Source organism: Takifugu rubripes, chromosome 3, assembly GCF_901000725.2.
Source record: "Takifugu rubripes chromosome 3, fTakRub1.2, whole genome shotgun sequence".
Taxonomy (NCBI): domain Eukaryota; kingdom Metazoa; phylum Chordata; class Actinopteri; order Tetraodontiformes; family Tetraodontidae; genus Takifugu; species Takifugu rubripes.
This window is the reverse complement of record NC_042287.1, coordinates 583792-589381: the sequence shown is the minus strand read 5'-3', so window position 1 is coordinate 589381 and position 5590 is coordinate 583792.

The window sequence follows — 5590 nt, the reverse complement described above, 5'->3', positions numbered from 1 at the left end:
AGTACATATTTCTGCCTCTTTCTTGGCTCGGAACAAACTGGTTTGTGCGGCTCAGCTCTGCTTTCAGTCCCCCCCCCCCCACTGCTCCCAGTCACCCGCCACTGCTCCCACACAGACCCCCCACAGACCCACCACAGACCCACCACAGATCCACCACAGACCCACCACAGACCCACCAAAGACGAAGCTGCCGAACCCAAGAGTTTCTGTCTCAGACGCAGGAGTAGCTTCATCTGCACGACTGCTTGATGTTTAACCTCCACCCATCACTTCCAGTTCTGGAAACCAGTCTGATAAACACCAGTTATCATTACAACTAGCTATTATTACCACCAGCTATTATTACCACCAGCTATTATTACCACCAGCTATTATTACCACCTGCTATTATTACCACCAGTTATCATTACCACCAGCTATTATTACCACCAGGTATTATTACCACCAGCTATTATCACCACCAGCTATTATCACCACCAGCTATTATCACCACCAGCTATTATTACCACCAGTTATCATTACCACCAGCTATTATTACCACCAGTTATTATTACCACCAGTTATCATTAGCAACAGTTATCATTTGGCAGAATCTTTTATAGCAGCAACAATATCACAAACACTGAAGAATAAAAGTGCTAAGATTAGTAATAAATGCAAGTTAATAAAAGGGTAACCCCCTCACGCATGTTATCTATAACTAGTCTGTATTAAAACTGAGAAAAAGCTAACCAGGCCATCCCAACAACTGGACCATCACCAGATGTGCTGACTGCGGGGACATACAGGTTCTCCAACGAGCCCTTAAACTCCTTCAGCCCTATATATTTTTCTGAGGCGTCATCGCTAATTCAGAAATCCAAGACCACCACATGTCTTTTAGATCCCATCCCAACACACCTGTTGAAGGATGTTTTACCATTGATAGGCAGTTCTATCCTGGACCAGATCAATGGTTCTTTAGTGTCAGGTTATGTACCCCGGTCCTACAAGGTGGCAGTGATTAAGCCGTTGCTTAAAAAACCATCACTGGATCCTCACGTATTAGCAAATTATAGGCCAATGTTGAGTTTGAGATGTTTCAGTCAGGCTTTAGAGCTCATCACAGTACAGAAACAGCACTTCTTAAAGTTACTAATGATCTTCTTATAGCTTCAGATAATGGACTGGTCTCTATGCTGGTTCTGCTGGACCTCAGTGCTGCTTTTGATACAGTTGATCACAGCATCCTGTTACATAGACTGGAACATGTGATTGGGATTAAAGGGACAGCACTAGACTGGTTTAGATCATATTTATCTGATAGATACCAGTTTGCTCATGTCCATGGTGTTCCCTCTTCATACAGTTGGGTTAGCCATGGAGTTCCTCAAGGTTCTGTACTTGGACCAATCCTCTTCACATGCTTCCCTTAGGGAACATTATTCGGCAGCATGGGATAATTTTTCATTGTTATGCTGACACTCAGCTTTATTTATCCATGAAACCAGAGGAGACAGAGAAGTTAGTGAAGCTCCAGACCTGTCTTAAAGACATCAAGTCCTGGATGTCTTCAAATTTCCTCCTCCTTAACCCAGGAAAGATTGAGGTCATGGTGTTTGGTCCTGAACCTCTCAGGGATAGATTAGATCACATGATCACTCTATATGGTATCTCATTAACATCTAGTCTCTCTGTGAGGAATCTAGGAGGAACCTTTGATCAAAATCTCTCCTTCAACTCACACATTAAAACAGTCTCTAGAAGTGCCTGTTTTCACCTGAGGAACATCACAAAGATCAGGAAGCTACTGACGCGGCATGATGCTGAAAAGTTAGTCCAGCATTTGTTACTTCCAGGCTGGACTATTGTAATTGTTTATTATCAGGGTGTCCAAACAACTATTTAAGAAGCCTCCAGTTGATCCAAAATGCTGCAGCCAGAGTTCTGACAGGTATTGACAAAAGAGATCACATAACTCCTGTAATGGCGTCACTTCATTGGCTGCCCGTTAAATTTAGAATAATTTTTAAAACCCTTCTTTTGACCTACAAGGTCCTCAGAGGCCTAGCTCCATCCTACCTGGAGGAGCTAGTGACACCTTACCAGCCCAATAGACCGCTCCGCTCTCAGAATGCTGGTCTACTTGTGGTTCCCAGAGTTTCTAGGAGTAGAATGGGGGGCCGCGCATTTAGCTACCAGGCCCCCCTGCTATGGAACCAGCTCCCTGTCCAGGTACGGGAGGCTGACTCCATCTCTACTTTTAAGATCAGACTTAAAACCTACCTCTTTGAAAAAGCGTATTGTTACTAATTCTGTAGTTCCAGTTACTATCATAGATAGACAAATTATCATACTTAGGGGGTCGTCTAATCATTAGGTTAACGTCTTAGCTATGCTGCTATAGGCCAAGGCTGCCGGGGTCCGGAAACATGATCACCTGACAGGCCTCTGTCACCCCACTGGGTCATGGTTTCCTCTCCTCTCCTCTCCTCTCCTCTCCTCTCCTCTCCTCTCCTCTCCTCTCCTCTCCTCTCCTCTCCTCTCCTCCTCCTCAAGCAGGCATCAAGCCTCTCCTTTCCTCCTCCTCATCAAGTCATCCTGGACTGCAGGGGACTCAGGAGTCGGGCTCTGCACATTCACAGGTCCAGCAGACGGCTTGGAGACCTTGAACGTGCAGGGAAACAACAAGGGAACCAGGCAGAGCAACTCAACAACGCTCAGGCTCTGAGAGGCAGGTGCTCCCTCCTTAAATAGGTGGCCAGGTGATAATCGTTCACCTGCCTGCAGCGCCAGCTGTTGCCAATCAAGCTCCTCCACGCCCCCTACAGGAAGAACACAACCCTGGACCCCAACAAAAACTACCTAAAGAGCACAATCGCTAACAAGGATTAATCCTTGGTTCATGGGAAAGTAAAGTGCTGGATAAAGTAAAATAGACTCTGAGATTTGGAGCGTATATTTGTTCTTTTAGTGATACTAAAATATTACGCTCAAGCTTGATGTAATGGGATGGAAGTGGGAGGGTCAATTTCTGCACTGTGTCACAATGTGGCTTTGATCATATATATTATAAATGTAAACTCAAAACATGTAAAAATAGTATTTGTGGATGGTAATCCATACAATTACGTGTGTGTGTGTGTGAAATTAAGAGCTCCAAATTCAATTTCCCAGTTAATAAACATTGCTGATATTGATATGAGTTTAATTTAATGTAATGAAACACACACACACAATTCACACATGAACACACACATGGCCTGTCTGAAATGAAGCATGCGGCTGTGTTTAAACGCATTTTAATGACTGTAGAATCACCATCAATATCTCCAAACATCAGCACCATTAAACCAGTGAGGAACGTCTCATTACACTGGTCCCAGTGTCTACTGGGAGATCCCTCCATTAATGTGGACTTGACAGCAACAGGAAGTTTTAGCTTCAGCCCAGATGCGGAGAGACGTCCACGATGGGAGAATGTCTGCAGCATCCGAACTAATCAATGAGCTGATTAGAGGAGAAGCACAACAGGAAATATTGATCTTTGATTATGAGCATCAGGAGATGAAGCCACACACAAAGTGTCTGCTGCTGTTGCCAGGTAACAGTTTCTGCTCAGGACTTCAAACCATGTCATTACCAGTCCCAGCTTTAGAGAGCCCCTGTGGTCCAGAGCGAAAGCTCTCTTCGCTTCAGATCGGTTGGTTTGACTTATTTTCTTCTGCATTCTCAGAGCAGCAGCCCTCGGCTGAGGAGGGCTGTCGTGAAGAACCCACCTCTGCTGTACTCTGGCAGTAATGGTGAACCTCCAGGACAGAGAGGCAGTCACGACTGTCCACCCTGCAAAGTTGCTGAGTGCCGGATCTCAACATAAGTACAATCATATGCCTGTAAAAATGATATTCAGTCTCCCCTGAAGTCGGGTGATGGTCCAACTCTCATCAAGGACCAAACACTTATCACAAATCAAAGGGCAGAAGACTTTGAAGACCTTCTGAAGCAGCCCTACCCTGGTAGACGCCTCAGTTCTGGAAGACCTACCGATCCATCCCACCATCCAAGACCTCGTTCTCCTGCCAACTTTTGAAAAGATACAAAGTGCAGTAAGGTTGTTGAAGAACGGCAAAAGTCCTGGCCCTGATGGTATCACTGCAGAGATCTTCAGACAGCGAGGTTACATCTCTTCTTTGTATCAGGTTCAGGAGGAACAGGAGCACTGTGGACACGGGGTTCACAGCAACTCCAAGAGCAGCAGAACCTCTTCCTAGGCCTGGCCAAGGCTTTTGACACTGTCAACAGAAACATACTCTATTGGTCCTAATCTATGCCAAACCGGAGCTGGGGCCAGGACACAAAACTACAGTCCTACAGTCCCCCCTTCTCCTCTCTCTCTACCTAGCCGGCCATCAGCAGGAGGGTCCCCCTACATGAGCCTGGTCCTGCTCAAGGTTTCTTCCTGTTAAAGGGGAGTTTTTCCTGCCAATGTTGCTTGTTGGGGGTCAGGCCCGGGATTCTGGAGAGGGACAAAAACAATTTTGTCGCAGCCATTTTTAATCCATCTCTGTTAATAAATTCTAGGCATGAAGAGTGTTATTGTCATCTCATCTCCAGCCTGGAGGAACATAGAGCCAAGCTTACCTGCTAGAGTACCCCGCCCCCGGTCCATACGGAGTTTCTGTCCTTAAACCACACAGGATAACTAGTGTAGGTGATTTCACTCTTCACAGAGACACAGATAGAGACAGTCTTAGCATTGCAGTCACCTCATTATTGGATTCCATCGGGTTTCCCAGAGGGTAAATTCACCCACTCGGTCTCAATCACACCCAAATCAAGGGTGTGATTGAGACCATCACTTAGGAACACTTCAGTTCTTACCAGAAGATTAGAATCCGCTAGAAAAGCGGGTTTTCTCTGGGTTGGTACCAGATGGGGACCAGAGTAAATTTCAGGAGGCAGTTCCAGCAGGGTCAACCATAGCAGTACTTCCATTAGCAGACTCCTCCGCTAATCTGAACTCCTCCCAATTTGACCGACTTGGAGACAACACCATGGACACTCTTAGAGGCACTCTGGACTCTGTTGCACCCTTAAAGAAAGCTTGTAAAACAAAAGAAAACAAGGTAGAGGACTCTTGCTTTTTCTGGACAGAGTCTCAAAACCTGTAGGAGCGCAAGGTGCAATGCTGCCCCAAACTAATTGAGGAAAATAAAAACTTTCCTCCAAGAATTCCCTGTGAGGATGATAGCACGTGTCACTGCCAGAAGACAGGAATCTGAACCTGGACAGTGGGGACAAAAAGGACAGTGGGGTTATTGGATAATGTGTGAGGACACCCGAAGCTGCACCTGCCCCCTGGACTCATCTCCATACAGTATATATGACTGATGTTAGTGTTGATGTTTTCTGGACCTGTGGTATCTACTGCACACCTGTCTGCCCCAGGGAGACGGGTCTTTAGATGTCCTTCAGGTTTCTTTTGTTTAAAGGTCTAAGACCAGTGGGGGTCACAACTGTGCAGCTTGATTTGAGCACAGCATGGAGCTACGGTTTGGCCCGCTCACCACAAGCACCTTTCAAGGTTCCTTCAAAGCTGCTGAAAGGACCG